The sequence below is a fragment of the Diceros bicornis genome (assembly GCF_020826845.1).
Source record: "Diceros bicornis minor isolate mBicDic1 chromosome 3 unlocalized genomic scaffold, mDicBic1.mat.cur SUPER_3_unloc_1, whole genome shotgun sequence".
NCBI classification, from domain to species: Eukaryota; Metazoa; Chordata; class Mammalia; order Perissodactyla; family Rhinocerotidae; genus Diceros; species Diceros bicornis.
Genome location: NW_026690897.1, coordinates 229,919 through 247,317, shown reverse-complemented (window position 1 = coordinate 247,317; position 17,399 = coordinate 229,919).

Sequence of the window (17,399 nt, the reverse complement as noted above, 5' to 3'; positions counted from 1 at the left end):
AAATTTTGCATTCTGAAGTGTAGTTTCATTATATTTGCGACCATTCTCAGTTTAATAAACTTTGATTGCAAAAACAGCTTTTTAAAAAGAAATTTGAATGAATTGGTATGACTCTGGTATGTTTAGGAAAGAATATTTCTGAATACTTTTGTTAGTAGAGATAGAGCAGAAAAGAGCAGCAGATCTTTAGCATTAAAGAGCAAACAACTTCTTTTCTTCTTTTCTTCCCTTGAAGGTATATTATTTTTGTTGTCTAAAGATAATTTATATCTTGTTTGTGAATTTGGGAAAGATTGCTTTGTTTACAACTTCTCTGTACTTAGATGATTGACAGGAATATCACTCTCCTAATTTAATCCAAATGGATTAGTGTTGTTTAAAAACTAATAGGGATGACTTCCTGAATGGTTAACCGCCATGCGCCAGGCAGGCAGCTTTGATGGTTTACAGATATTGTTTCATTTACTCCTTGCTATAACCTGTAAAGAGATAGAACAGTATCATCCCTGTTTGAAGTTGAGGCTGACAGAGGTTAAATAAATTGCCCAAGGCCATACAGCTGTTAAAGGTTGCACTTGGTATTTCAGACTCAGATGTGTCTGACTGAAAATACCCATCTCATTTTCCAAGTACAACTGTGCCTTCCTGGATTTATTTTTATTCTTTGTGGTTTGTTTTTTTTTTTTTTGGTTTTTTTTGGTGAGGAAGATTGGCCCTAAGCTATCATCTGTTGCCAATCTTCCTCTTTTTGCTTGAGGAAGATTTGCCCTAAGCTAACATCTGTGCCCGTCTTCCTCTATTTTGTATATAGGTGGCTGCCAACGAATGTTTTAGGTCTGTGCCTGGGAACTGAACCCGGGCCGCTGAAGCAGAGGGCCCCAAACTTAACCACTAGGCCACAGGGCTGGCTCCTGTTTTCCTTTTTCTTTTCCTTTCTTTTTTTTGATAGTATTAGCCATACAGTATCATGAATAAAATTGATATTGTACATCTATTAAAGGAAAGTGTTGTGAGCTCTATGTGAAATATAGTTTTGCTTTGTTGTAACTTTTCTTGGCCTTTGGTGTGAACTACCTTCATGCTGAGGTTTTAGTTACAGTATCATTAAAATAGGCTCCTGAGTTCTCGATTTAAAAATAATTTACTTGAAATATATAATATACTGCGAATAACAGAAGAAAAACTTTACCATGAAAACATTTTCTGCCACTTAGGTTTTTGGTCATTTAACATTAAAGTTGCAGAACATTTTAATTTTTGTGTGTGTGTGTGTGTGTGTGAGAAAGATTGGCTCTGAGCTAACGTCTGTTGTCAATCTTTGTCTTTTTGCTGAGGAAGTTTGGCCCTAAGCTAACATCCATGCCCATCCTCCTCTATTTTGTATGTAGGATGCCACCACAGCATGACTTGCTGAGTGATGTGTAGCTGTGCGCCCGGGATCTGAACCTGTGAACCCCGGGCCGCTGAAGCGGAGTGTGTGAACTTAACCACTATGCCACCAAGCTGCCCATAATTTTTTAGTTAAATATTAAAATACTTTAGGGTGCTACTATGTTCATTGAGTTAGGTACAAAGGGAAGATAATGGTAAATTTAAAGTGGTATCCAAGTCTTTGAAATACTAATAAAAGCTGCATTTTTCTAAGATGACTAATAGATTTTATTTGTACAATGAATTTTAAAACAACATGTATAAAATAGTTTAACAGATATCTGGCGGAGTCTCATTAAACTGTTGCTTTCTAGAATGGTTGTACTAGGTTGAACCACTTACATCTAACTTTATTCTCACCAGTATTGAGTATTTTATGTATTAATTTATATACATATATATATATTTTTCCCCTTACAGCTTTGTTAGTTAATTGGTGGAAAGTGATCACAAATTCATAACACGAGGGAACCACCAAAGAAAAACAATGTTCAAGTCCTATAATTAAAAAAAAAAAATCTATGAAATTAAGTTTTTCTTATCTCTTCTGAAGCAGTTTTTACCCTAATGTTCAAATTCTTTTGAGTTTAAGCATAGGAGGCTTGGTACTATATTATTCTTTTTTGGAGAGGTGGAGTAGGCCAAGATCAGTCTTTATACTTTCTAAATATATTTACCATATCTATTTAATAGCTTTAAAAAAAATGTATTACTGTGAAGCATGGTGGTAACAGTAGTTGGATGTAACTTCTTACGTGAAATGAATAATTAAATCCTTCCTCTGTAATGTCATAATTGTCTACAGAGTCCTTCAGTATCTCCTAATACGAGTTTCACTTCTGATGGCCCGTCTCCGATAGGAGGAATTAAGCGAAAAGCAGAAGACAGTGACAGTGAACCTGAACCAGAGGATAACGTCAGGTGAAGCTATTTTTTGGTAGCACTTTGTTAGCAAATTGCTGAAATAGATGCCGTCTAATGAATGCTATTTAGCTTAGAGCAGCAGTGCCTTCAGATGCTTGCCTGTGATCTTTTTATCCACCAGTAATTAATGTGGAGGGTTAGGATAGTCAGTAAATTCCAGTGAGATGTGTAAGCTATAGCTGTTAAACCTAAGTATCTAGATTAGTATGCATGCTGGTTTTCGTCCTCCAAGCCACTTTTCCCTCTGAGATGAGGCACTAGATCGGCTAGACATGAGGTGTTCAGCTCTATGTGATCTGAATGTTACTGTTATGAGATTAAATTTTCAAGCTGCTTAACCCAGAAAGTTCAGTTACATTTGGTTACTTGATATAGTTTGTTTTAATCATCTCAATTGAAAAGTTTCTTCTTTAAAATGAAATATGCAAAAGGCTTTCGGTTAAGAGATAAATGTATTTTTAAAAACCACGAACTTGCATATGCACAACTATATTTCATGACAGAGAAGTTTCCCATTAGCTATATACTTAAAATTTATAGTCTGAAAATTGGAGTCTTTAATTTATACAGAAGTTTGAGATCATTATATAATAAGATTAACAGCTTCTTGTGTGATTAAATCTGGATTTGAACCCTGGGCTCAAGTGCAAAGGGCCAACAACCTCAATAATTGTAACTCATTTAGAATTTTGCAAAATGATTTATTTCAAAGTTAAACAGTAGTGGTTCACAGCTCATGCTTCTTTTATAGGATGTGGATGATGTGTTTGTATTTATGATTAGAAACTTCAGAAGTGTGATGTCTGGTTCTGTATTTTCCCAACATCTTTTGATGTCAGATTCAGAGATCTGTGGTGACTTGTGATTGAGCATTTACCTGATCTGAGTTTTTATCCTCTGCTTCTGCAACTCTTGGAGTATATTTTTTTGTTTTACCATGTAGCCATCATGATCAATATCAGCTTAATAGTTAACTTGATTTTTTTAGTACATTATTGTTTAATTTTGGTGCTGAAGATAATCAAAGTAGAATTGCTTCTATCAAGAAATGCTTGGAGTTCTTAGCATTTATTTCATTAATAGTTTCTGTAAAATAGTGATATTCAACATTATGGATAGAAGATATTTCTCCTAATTGATGTTCTGTAAATCTTTTGCATGGGGGCAAAGTTAAAATTGGTATGGTGTAGGGGCCGGCACGGTGGCACAGCAGTTAAGTGTATGCACTCCGCTTCGGCGGCCTGGGGTTCGCAGATTCAACCGCTTGTCAACCCATGCTGTGGCGGCATCCCCTATAAAGTAAAGGAAGATGGGCATGGATGTTAGCCTAGGGCCAATCTTCCACAGCAGAAAGGGGGAGGATTGGCATTGGATGTTAGCTCAGGGCTGATCGTCCTCAAAAAAAAAAGTAAATTAAAAAAATTGATATGGTATATTCTGAAACATGACTGCAATTAATTAGTAAGATCTGGCACATGGTAGAAAAGAGCCCTTAATGGAGAATCATCCTGATGTTCTTGATCGTTCTTGATTTTTTTTTAGTATTCTTTGGCATCTTTAAATCTTTCAGAGATTGAGAAATGAGTACTTAAAAAAATAAAAAATACTTTGAGTGAAAATGTGGTTTTTCACATTGTATTTTCAGTGATTAATGAAAATTTAGTGAATTGATGACCTCCTTCTAAGTTTTACCAGAACGTGTGTGTGTGTGTGTGTCCGTGTCCTTCACTTATGCCAACAATGCTTTGCTGAATGAGGGAGAAGGCCCAAGGATAGGGAGAGTAGGTATATACATAATTTCTGCCTGGCTTCTAGATTATTCTTTTTTAAAAAAGTAATTTAGTTGACTTTCTTTGTGTAATTTAGATATACTTTAACAAACTGAGGAACTTGAACTGTATAAAATATCGTCAGTATTTGCCTCTTAAAACGTAGTTGTAGAATTGTTCTACAATCAAAAAAACATGTAAAACAGTATGAAAATCTGAGCAAACAAGTGTTGTGTATCTACTTTAATAAATGATTATTCTCTTTTTTTTTTACTGTAGTTTTGTAATGATCTTTCTAGAATCAGTGTTTGAGTTTTTAACGTTTAACTATCTTTAAGTTGATAATAAATCCTGTGAAAGTGGACTTTTTAGAAATAATTAAATGAAGCTATGTTAATATTACTGTTTAACTCATTTACATTTTACCTGGATATTAAGTATAAATTGATTTGGATGATAAATTGGTGGCTAGTTACTGAAAGTGTATTAATTCAACATGAACTGGCTTTGCCTGATTTTTAGGCTTTGGGAAGCTGGTTGGAAGTAGCGGTACTACAAGAACAAATTTGATGTTGATGCAGCTGATGACAAATTCCGTCTTAAAGTTGTACAGTCTTATGTTGAAGGGCTCTGCTGGGTTCTTTGATATTATTACCAGGTACAAAATGAATATTTTCCTCTAAATCTCTAGTTAATCATTTTAAGAAAATAGTTATTTCTATAATAGTGTGTGTTGTTGAGCTATAGTCTGAAATTGAACCCAGACTCATATTTTCAAGCTTCCTATAAGGAAATTCATTACTTTAAATAAGATTTGTTTGTAAAGCCTTTGAAGCTCCTTAGGTGTTAATATATAAACGAAGCTAATTTTTGTTATGCTAAAGAATTTCAGCATTAAATACTGTGGTTGAGAGTACTTGGTCTTTAAAATTATTAAAGTTTATTGTTTTGTTTAATTGGAATAAAAAATAACAGAGTAACTAATACACAGTCGCTAAATGACTGAACAAAGGACAAAAGCCTGGAAAATAACTGGTAAGAATTTGAAAGGAATTTGAATGATCCCATTTCCTCCATATAGTGTAGTGATGTTACATGAAGTGCATTCTCATTGGAGTAATCTGTATCTGACTTAAAGCTTTTGATAAATGAGATGTCAGATTGGTGAGAGATTAGGCGGACATATAGGGGATTGTAGCACTGATAATACCTGGTTTCGTGCTTGGGGAGTGAAGCAAATTTGATGTGACTTGGGAATAGGTGAAGTTTGTTGGAAAGCAGAAAGTAATTTAATACACTAAGTGTCAATTGTAAAATATTCTCATTTCGTGTTTTACTCCGACCCTCAACATTTTTCTCCCCAAAGCTCCCAGTACCTAGTTGTATATCCTAGTTGTAAATCCTTCTGGTTCTTCTGTGTGGGACACCGCCTCAGCATGGCTTGATGAGCGATGAGTAGGTCCGAGCCCAGGATTCAAACCGGCGAACCCTGGGCCGCTGAAGTGGAACGTGTGAACTTGACTGCTGTGCCACTGGGCTGGCTCTGACCCTCAGGATTTTAATTCACTAGACGCAGAGTCAAAACTCATTTCAGGAAGGCTTCTCTTTTCTTTGAGTATAACTTACTGTTTTTTCTTTTTGATTGGTTTACTTAAATATTTTTAAAGTAAAGAGAAAGTTGTCACATGAAAATATAATAGGGAATTGTAAAATGAAACTTTGGGCTCTTTTACTCTCAGTCACTCTTCTAGTGATGTCCCTTACCCACCTGTACACTCAGTGAGTGTCAGCTGCAGTTGTTCTTCATTTTATGTGATGATAGCAGCTCTCGAGTTGGAAAGAAATGTCACCAAACACATTTTAAGGATAAAAATCTTCACCAAATTGTGTTTGTTAATATAAAGTTTGGTATTAACTACTGATTATTAAAGATGCTTTGCAGTATTTTTTAAATCAAGGAGCCGTTGATACGAAGTAAAAGTTTAGATTCAATCCCAACATCTTTTAGGACTCATGGAAAAAACTTAATATATGGAATGTATACCAAAAGTCATATGTTTTGTCAGTAGAATATTATAGGTTGATAGTTTAATTTTTTTGTCTTTACCGTGTCCATCATTAACATAGATTTGTTTTTGTTGTTGTTGTTTGTTTGTTTTTACTGATTTTAGGGCTGTGCTTCCTGGAAGTGGTATTATCCATTTCATTATGCACCATTTGCTTCAGACTTTGAAGGTATTGCAGACATGCCTTCTGATTTTGAGAAGGGTACTAAACCGGTAAGCTTGAGTATTTAGAGCCATAACATTTGTAGAATTTTGGCTTAGATAAAAATTGTGTCTTATCTTAAAATTTTTTTCTTTCTTGCAGTTTAAACCACTGGAACAACTTATGGGAGTTTTTCCAGCTGCAAGTGGTAACTTCCTACCTCCATCGTGGCGGAAGCTCATGAGTGATCCTGTGAGTGTCTTAGTTTTTGAGTGTGTTGATAACTGGATTTTTGTCGTACATTTTGCTAGCACTAGTCACAATTGCTTTTGCATCTTATAGTTACAATAGTGAAGTCCAGAAACAAAGTAAAAGTATTTGGATTCTTCTGTATATTTTTTACTACTTTTTTTTTTCCTGCTTTCCTTGGCCATCAGTACCCTACCCAGTAAATAAAATTGATATGTGTTTGGGAGAAATTCTTATAACAGTCATTTTGTTCTCAGCATACCTGTGAGTCATTATTTTTATTGGTTCCAGCCATGTGTGCTGGGTACCAGAGCATGAAGGCTGGTTTACCTGCAGTCACCGCTGCGTGTGTTTTGTGTCCTAGCTAGAAAGAGTGACACCCAGCTGAGAAGTAGGAATTATTAGAGTTAATAAACTCTTCAGTGTCTTGGGCCCACAGTCGTCAGTTCTAAAATTCTTTTATAATAAGGCCTTTTTATTTTCATCTTTTAAAATAAAATTGTTAATTTTGTTTTTACTAGGCCCGGGATTAGTGACCTGATATCTTAATAACATTTTTTAAAAGGAATGAAACTTCATTTTCTTATCAGGCCTGATAACTTGAATGAAAGTTGTATCAAATTCTTTGTAACAGAAATATGTGACTTTTGTTTTGAATCTTTGCTTTTCTCCCTGATACAAGATTCTAGCATAATTGACTTCTACCCTGAAGATTTTGCTATTGATTTAAATGGGAAGAAATATGCCTGGCAAGGTAAAATTTAGACATTATTCCTTTTTTTTTTTTTTTCTAAGGTGAAATTTTATTTATTTATTTATTTATTTATTTTATTGATGTTTTAATTCTTTCTAACATTGTGAAATTTTGGGTTGTACATTTTTGTTTGTCCATCACCATACTCCCTTCACCCCTTGTGCCCACCCCCCACCCCCCACCTCCCACCCCCACTGCCCCTGGTAACCACAGTCCAGTTTTCTCTGTCCATGTGTTGGTTTATATTCCACATATGAGTGAGATCATACAGTATTTGTCTTTCTCTTTCTGGCTTATTTCGCTTAACATAATATGCTGCAGGCCCATCCATGTTGTTGCAAATGGGACTATTTTGTCTTTTTTTATGGCTGAGTAGTATTCCATTGTATATATATACCACATTTTCTTAATCCAATCGTCAGTCGAGGGACACTTAAGTTGCTTCCACTTCTTGGCTATGGTGAATAATGCTGCAATGAACATAGGGGTGCATAAGCCTCTTTGGATTGTTGATTTCAGATGCGTTGGATAGATTCCCAGTAGTGGGATGGCTGGATCATAGGGCATCTCTATTTTTAATTCTTTGAGGAATCTCCATACCGTTTTCCAAAGAGGCTGCACCAATTTGCATTCCCACCAGCTGTGTATGAGGGTTCCTGTTTCTCCACATCCTCTCCAACATTTGTTGTTTTTTGTCTTGGTGATTATAGCCATTCTAACAGGCGTGAGGTGATATCTTAGTGTTGTTTTGATTTGCATTTCCCTGATGATTAGTGATGTTGAGCATCTTTTCATGTGCCTATTGACCATCTGTATATCTTCCTTGGAGAAGTGTCTGTTCATTTCCTCTGCCCATTTTTTGATCGGGTTGTCTGTTTTTTTGTTGTTCAATTGTGTGAGTTCTTTATATATTATGGAGATCAACCCCTTGTCAGATGTATGTTTTGCAAATATTCTCTCCCAGCTGGTTGGTTGTCTGTTCATCTTGATTCTGGTTTCATTTGTCTTATAAAAGCTCTTTAATCTGATAAAGTCCCACTTGTTTATTTTTTCTTTAGTTTCCCTAGTCTGGGTAGGCATGTCATCCGAAAAGATTCCTTTAAAACCAATGTCAAATAGTGTGTTGCCTATATTTTCTTCTATGAGTTTTATAGTTTCAGGTCTCATCTTCAGGTCTTTGATCCATTTTGAGTTAATTTTTGTGAATGGCGATAGCACGTGGTCCACTTTCATTCTTTTGCATGTGGTTGTCCAGTTTTCCCAACACCATTTATTGAAGAGACTTTCCTTTCTCCATTGCATGTTCTTAGCACCTTTGTCGAAAATTAGCTGTCCGTATACGTGTGGTTTTATTTCTGGGCTTTCAATTCTGTTCCATTGATCTGTGTGTCTGTTTTTGTACCAGTACCATGCTGTTTTGATTACTATTGCTTTGTAGTATGTTTTGAAGTCAGGGATTGTGATGCCTCCTGCTTTGTTCTTTTTCTTTAGGATTTCTTTAGCTATTCGGGGTCTTTTGTTGCCCCATATAAATTTTAGTATTCTTTTTTCTATTTCTGTGAAGAATGTCATTGGGATTCTGATTGGGATTGCATTGAATCTGTAGATTACTTTAGGTAATATAGACATTTTAACTATGTTTATTCTTCCAATCCACATGCATGGGATATCTTTCCATTTCTTTATGTCATCATGGATTTCTTTCAATAATGTCTTGTAGTTCTCATTGTATAGGTCCTTCACCTCCTTGGTAAGATTTATTCCTAGGTATTTTATTCTTTTTGATGCAATTGTAAATGGTATTATCTTTTTGAGCTCTCTTTCTGTTAGTTCATTATTAGCATATAGAAATGCAACTGATTTTTGTAGATTGATTTTGTACCCTGCAACTTTGCTGTAGTTGTTGATTGTTTCTAATAGTTTTCCAACAGATTCTTTAGGGTTTTCTATATATACAATCATGTCATCTGCAAATAGTGAGAGTTTCACTTCTTCGTTGCCTATTTGGATTCCTTTTATTCCTTTTTCTTGCCTAATTGCTCTGGCCAAAACCTCCAGTACTATGTTGAACAGGAGTGGTGAGAGTGGGCAGCCCTGCCTCGTTCCTGTTCCCAGAGGGAAGGCTTTCAGTCTTTCCCCGTTGAGTATGATGTTGGCTGTGGGTTTGTCATATATGGCCTTTATTATGTTGAGGTACTTTCCTTCTATTCCCATTTTATTGAGAGTTTTTATCATAAATGGATGTTGTATCTTGTCAAATGCCTTCTCTGCGTTTATTGAGATGATCATGTGGTTTTTATTTTTTGTTTTGTTGATGTGATGTATCACGTTGATTGATTTGCGGATGTTGAACCATCCCTGCGTCCCTGGTATAAATCCCACTTGATCATGGTGTATGATCTTTTTAATGTATTGTTGTATTTGGTTTGCCAATATTTTGTTGAGGATTTTTGCATCAATGTTCATCAGCGATATTGGCCTGTAATTTTCTTTCTTTGTATTGTCTTTGTCTGGTTTCGGTATCAGGGTGATGTTGGCCTCGTAGAATGATTTAGGAAGCGTTCCATCTTCCTCTTTTTTTGGAATAGTTTGAGAAGGATGGGTATTAAATCTTCTTTGAATGTTTGGTAAAATTCACTGGAGAAGCCATCTGGTCCTGGACTTTTATTTTTTGGGAGGTTTTTGATTACTATTTCAATCTCTTTACTTGTTATTGGTCTATTCAGATTCTCCATTTCTTCTTGGTTCAATTTTGGGAGGTTGTATAAGGCTAAGAATTTATCCATTTCTTCTAGATTGTCCAATTTGTTGGCATATAATTTCTCATAGTATTCTCTTATAATCCTCTGTATTTCCATGGTATCCGTTGTAATTTCTCCTCTTTCATTTCTAATTTTATTTACTTGAGCCTTTTCTCTTTTTTTCTTAGTAAGCCTGGCTAAGGGTTTGTCGATTTTGTTTATCTTCTCAAAGAACCAACTCTTTGTTTCATTAATCCTTTCTACTGTTTTTTTGGTCTCAATTTCATTCATTTCTGCTCTAATTTTTATTATTTCTCTCCTTCTGCTGGCTTTGGGCTTTGTTTGTTCTTCTTTTTCTAGTTCTGTTAGGTGTAATTTAAGGTTGCCTATTTGGGCTTTTTCTTGTTTGTTCAGGTGGGCTTGTATCGCTATGAGTTTCCCTCTCAGGACCGCTTTTGCTGCATCCCATATGGTTTGATATGGCATGTTATCATTTTCATTTGTTTCCAGATAGTTTTTGATTTCTCCTTTAATTTCATCAATGATCCATTGGTTGTTCAGTAGCATATTGTTTAATCTCCACATTTTTGTCACTGTCCCAGTTTTTTTTTTATGGTTCATTTCCAGTTTCATAGCCTTATGGTCTGAAAAGATGCTTGTTATGATTTCAATCTTCTTAAATTTATTGAGGCTTGCTTTGTTTCCCAACATATGGTCTATCCTAGAGAACGTTCCATGCGCGCTTGAGAAGAATGTGTAGTCAGCTGTTTTTGGATGGAGTGCTCTGTATATGTCTACTAGGTCCATCTCTCCAGTTTGTCATTTAAGTCTACTATTTCTTTATTGACTTTTTGTCTGGATGATCTATCCATTGCTGTAAGTGGGGTCTTAAGATCCCCTACTATTATTGTGTTGTTGTTGATGTCTCCTTTTAGGTTTGTTAATAGTTGCTTTATGTACATTGGTGCTCCTATGTTGGGTGCATATATGTTTATAAGTGATATGTCTTCTTGATGGAGTGTCCCTTTTATCATTATATATTTCCCTTCTTTGTCTTTCTTAACCTGTTTTATCTTGAAGTCTACTTTGTCTGATATGAGTGTGGCAACACCTGCTTTCTTTTGTTTGCCGTTAGCTTGGAGTATTGTCTTCCATCCTTTCACTCTGAGCCTGTGCTTGTCTTTAGTGCTAAGATGTGTTTCCTGAAGGCAGCATATTGTTGGGTCTTGCTTTTTAATCCATCCTGCCACTCTGTATCTTTTGATTGGAGAGTTCAATCCATTTACATTTAGGGTAATTATTGATATATGAGGGTTTAATGTTGCTGTTTTGTCACTTATTTTCTGGTTCTTTTGCATTTCCTTTGTTTCTTGTCCCATTTGTTTTGGACTGCCAATTCAGTTTGGTTGTTCTGTCTTATGACTCTTCTCATGAAGGTTTTTGAGGTAGTCTAAACATAGTTGTTAAGAACAAGTAAATTAAATAGATCTAAGTAGGATAAAAAGTTTTATGTGAACTTTTAAAATAGCTTCCCCAAATCTTTTTGGTAACCTTAAATTTTACAGTTTTGCTAAGTTACGTTAAATGATGAGTTAAATTAAATTCATTGAATATTCAGATCATTTCTAAATAAGATAAAATACTGAAATATTAATTACTGAACATAGGTTTATCCACATTTTGCTTTACAAAGGAATTAAAGATATTTGGGCCTATTAGTAGACATGTGCCACACTGAGAAATTTACTACAAGAAAGCACGTTTCCAAAAATTATCAAAAGTATTTATAAATTTACCAAGCCACAGAATGCTATTATAAAAGACAGTTCATAATTGTTTACTTCTTTATTTTCACTAAAAAACTAAGGTTTTTTAGGGTTAAAAAATTCTAACGTATGTGATTTAAACTACTAGAAGTAATAAGGGAAACATGTCTGTAAGCTAGGAAAGTAGGGTATCTGTTTTTGATAGGAGAAGTTATGAATGGAGATGCATTTTCTGAGGGAAAAGAAAGTAATTTTGTCCTAAAGTGAGGCTGGTTATTTCAGGATGGGAAGGAGGAGAATAAGGACTAATTAAATAGAAAATTGGGAAGAGAGAAAGGGAGAGAGAGAATCTTGCATTGTGTAAAGTTGGCTAAAATCAAATGAATTTATTATAAGAGACATAAAATTAAGTTTTAAAATCAGCAATGTACTTATGTAAAACTAGAACATAATTTTCTTTCATCTGATAAAAGGACAAGGTTTTCTTAGACTATTAGTCTGCTCCTGATTAGAGATTTCAAAAGGTTTTTCTTTACCTCTTAAGTAATCTGCTTAGAAAACAAAGAATTTGTGACCTGTCAAAATAATTTCCTGTGCTGTCTTTATCAGGTCTTTGATTACTGCTGAATCTTCTTTATTAAAAGAGTTAAGGTGTTTGACAATTGGGTAACATTCTATACTTGCATGTGAAGTCTTTAGTTGTCACTATGGTTAAATAGATAACTAGGTATTGTTACACAGTGTCCTATGATCCTGTTTGACCAAGTGTTCAAAAACCGTTCTTATTTTTTTGACAAACTTCCCAAAAATCAATTCTAAAATGAAGTCTTTTTGACCTCAAATTAACTTTGGGAATTTCCAGAGGGTTCCAGGAACATCTCAAAAGATTTGTTTTCTCTCCTTGTAAAAAGGGAGATGTTAAACTAATTAGGCTTATTTGATATGTTAAATCATATGGGAAGCATTGTCAAATAAGAATTAGTACAAAGCCTCCTTTATGGTGTATTCGTCTAGGTACAGGTGTGTTATAAGTGTTCCAGAAATTATATGAAATTCCTAATGTCTAGTACATCCTGGTATAATGTTATCAGTCATAATTCCAGTTATTATCTTAAAATGTTGCATGTTACAGAAATAACCAAATTTCCTTGTCAATTCCATTATAATGAACTCCCATCAGATCTTTAACAAAGAGCATCTTTAAGACTTCTCACAGACAGTTATTGTTTTACTCTGATGTTTTGCAAAAGTGTTCCCACAAAAGTACTTCATCTTCAAGGAGATTCATGGAAAGGGCTTTTGACAAGTTCAAGTTTTTAATAACTTTAAAATCATAAAACTGAACTGGATAAGAATTTCCAGAAATAATGGAAAACTGGATTCTCACAGAACAAAAATTAATCACATGGGACAGACTAAACTGAAGAGGATGATTAAAATTTTAATAACTTTTTCTTTGAAATATTACCAGTTCCTTGATATTTTATTTTTCCAGATTTAAGGAAACATTTTCTCCTAAGGTGTCTGTGAATACCAGCAATTTGGTAAAGTACACCCTTTTAAATAAAGATGAATCATTTACTTTTTCTCCCTACTTGATCTCTCCACAATTCAGAAACTCATGAGTATTCTTTTTAGGGCAATATAGTTATTTGCGTAAGTTCAGTAAGAATCTGTTATCCTTGTAACAGAACACAATTGAACATATTGGTTATATTACTAAGGCTTTGACTAGAATGCCGTATTTTGGGGAGATGTACATAGATTTGAATATGCCCAGAAACCTTTAAGAAACTAAAGCTGGCTTTAAGGAGCCCATAAAGCCCCTTGGAGAAATCAGCCTGATATCTTGCTTACAAAATTCTAGCAAAGCAGTCTTAAAAAGAGCTCATATGGTCAATCACTATGCTTCCTGCACTTATGAAAATAATCAGGACAAGTTTAATGCAAAGCAAATAGTTTTACTGTGATTATCTTTGATAACAGGGGAGTAAACAGAAAGAGAAAAATTATGCTTGCATATTTGTCTATATAAGATTCTAATCCTATTATCTCTTTGAGGTTTTGCTATATATCTGTAAACTGGACTGGATCCTGAATTCTTCCAGTTTCCTAAAATATCTGGCTATGAATCTCCAAACTAGCACTTCTAATTTTCTCCTACCCCTCTGAGTCGGAATCACTCAGAACAAAGACTGCCCTTGGATCTCCTTGGAAGGGACTATACCAGCTCCTCCTCACCACCCAGCTGGCAGTCAAACTCCAGGGACTTGAGGCTTGGGTACACTTCTCACAGATGAAAAAGCCTCCACCTGACACCTGGTCCTGTACAAATGCTGAAGACCTCCTAAGCAAAGTGATGAGGAAGAGAAGTAGCCAACATCAAGAAAGACTTGCTTCCTCCCAAGAGGCCAGATCAAGACTTCATACTTTAACTAAACGTGAAAACCTTTTCTCTTCTCTTTCTTTCTTTATTCTGACATGGGTCTAGAAAGATAATGCCATCATCGGTATCTCCTAGGCCATTGCTAAGGGGGGGTCACTTTTCAGACTGGTTCATTTGTCATCAAAAAACTCATCTGTACATAATGCTAGAGACGCCCTGGTCCATTTCCCTGTCTCTGGTTAACAACCCCAAACTTAGGGAACTTTGCATCCAGGATCTATGCAAAGAAAGGGACACAGGCAAGAATCACCAGAATAAAACCATCTGTATGGTCTACAGACGCTTAAATTTCACCAGCCTCCAAGGCTGTCACATTTCCAGTCCTGAGCCACAGATTCAAACGGGAATTACTAGGAGGCATTCATGATTCAGGATTCTCTTCCTTTGGCAGAACCCTACTTTCTTGGTTAGAGGTAAATATAAATGAAGCTTTGATTGGAAACCTCCTCTTAACTCTTGGAAAGATTGTAGAATCTGCTGCTAAAGCAACAACCTGCCCAGTAAAAATCCTTAGACTCTCTGGCCAAAGTTATTCTTGATAATAGGAAAGCCCTTGATTATCTTGTAACTGAGCAGGGAGGTGTCTGCGCTGTGGCCAACACCACCTGCTGCTCCTGGATTAACACTTCTGGGGAAGTTGAAACTCAGTTACATAAGATCACTGAGCAAGACATTTGGCTTAAAAAGGTGACTCCTTCAATTGGGTCTGTCTTTGACTTGTTTGATTTTGATTGGTTTGGGTCTTGTGGACTCTGGCTTTGAGATGCACCCCAGACATTGGGAATTATCCTGCTCCTGATAATCATAACAATCTTCCTGGTGTGTTGTGTTCTCTCACAAGCTTTAAATGCATGTTCCCAGCTGCTAACCACCAAGCAAATGATCTCGCTAAGGGTGGAACATCAGAAAAGGAACAAAGAGAATGTCTGACTTAGAGATTGTGAACCTGAAGATGTGATCTGTGAATGTCACAGTGATTAAACAAAAAATGTCATGACTTACGGATACCGTGCAAAGGATCCCCAAAAGCTGCGAGCAGTAGCTGAGAGTGGTGCTCATGCCTTAAATTTTGATCACATCTCTCAGTTAACATGAGAGTCTGATCAAAAAGGGGTAATGGTTAAAAAAGAGACAGTAGGCCCAAGATGGAGTCACTTGAGCTAAGCCCACGTCACCAAAATGTGACTTAATACCTCATCTAATTGCAGTTTCAACCCCCCCCAGGAAAGTAATCTTAACTGGTCAGTCTGGAATTTCTTGATCAGCGCTGTGAGATAATCCTCCTAATAGACCCCTTTTGTCCTTCAAAAGAAGGTGAACTTGCTCAAAAGAATGTTTTTTTTCTGTTCACGACTTCCTTGTCTCACTCCCTCTCTGCCTTCAAAAACCTTTCCTTTTGTAAAGCTCTTTGGAGCTCCTTTCTGTTTGCTAGATGGGATTCTGCCTGAAGCATGAATCATCAAATAAAGCCAATTTGATCTTTAAATTTACTTAGTTGAATTTTGTTTTTTAACATCTTTGACCACCACCTCCCATCTTCCCCTCCCCTCAGCCCCTGGCAGCCACCATTCTACTCTCTGCTTCTATGAGTTTCTTCTTCTATGAGTTACTACTGTAACTTCCACATATAAATGAGATCATACAGTATTTGCCTTTCTGTGTCTGGATTTCTTCAAGTGTCTAGCAATGCTGATTTGAGGGACTTCTGGCCATGACCCACCGTGAAAAATACGTTTTACATCAGCGAGATAGAGGGAAGTGAGCCAAGTTTCAGAAATCAATATTCACTACATGCAGCATCTGATACTTTATAATTATAGTCCTTTTCATTTCTTTTAAAATGCTGGTTGTTACCTACTAAGTTGGTTTCATGACCCCGCCCCCCCACCAGTGGGTCATAAGCCGCTGGTTGAAAAATACTGACCTTTAGATAGTTTGTGAATAAAACAAACAATTCTTTCACTGTGAGCCTGGCATTTAACTTCCCTGATGTGTTTATTTTGGAGATGAGGTGTGTGGCTTGTGAAAAAGGTTGTTAATTCGCTATGCAACTTCAGTAAACTCACGATCTTTTTAGATTTTGTTTTATTCATTTTTAATGACAAATTGCTTATACATCACATTTGCTTCAGACTCTGTTTCTTAAAACTTTCTTATTTTAATTCACCTTAACCCCCTTAATACACAATTCACCATATCTTTTGAGTATGCTAAAGCATTTCAGTGAGTTCCATACTACCACTTAAAACACACAGTCCTTGCCCAAGCAGAAGTGCGAAAATGAAAGTAAGATAGATGCCCCTATAACAACTTTCAATAAATAAAGCAAGAGGACATGTAACGAGGTCTCCTTGAAAATTTTTCCAAAGGCAGAACATTTTTCTAGACCCAAGATCGCAAGTGAAACATTATCTATTTTCTGTGGCAAGACGCTAAACCACTTCTTCCTTACCCACAAGATGAAAAGTTCTGGCTTCTCATCCAGTCTGGCAGCTTCTCAGAGCTAACAAAAGAGGAAATATGTCGCTTCTCATCTTGAGGTCCAGTTCTTCAAGGAGTCTTGTGAGTGGCAGAGAGGGCTGGGAGTGTTGGGTGGGGAGTTTGCATAATGCAGGGTCTTTTAGTTCTCTTTTCATTCAAGTAATTTAAATAGTACATTACTAGGGTGGACCCTACTAAGGTGCCTCAGAAAACGAACTTGGAAATGGTGATGGTGTCCAACAGGGAAAACCCATAATGAAGAGTGATGTCAACTTCCATGTACACCAAGAAAATGGATCCAACTTTGTTGAGGCTCCTTTAATATGGTGAACTTCTTAGTGAGAGAGTTGAAGGCCAGGATGTGGAGGAGAGTCACTGTATCTATGTATAACCCAGTCCCTCTCACGGTATCACTTCTCATTTTACCACCTTGGGAAAATGATGTACCATATTCCTGGTCTTTGAGATAAGGTCATCCAACATAATAACACTCATCCGCATGGCTGGCAAAATTCCCATTTCCATGGTGTCGTGAAATTTTCTTCTCCTTTGTATTAGAAGAACGTTTTCCGATCCAGCACAAATATGGCAAATATCCCCTAGTTTGACAAGTCAAAATACACACCTAGT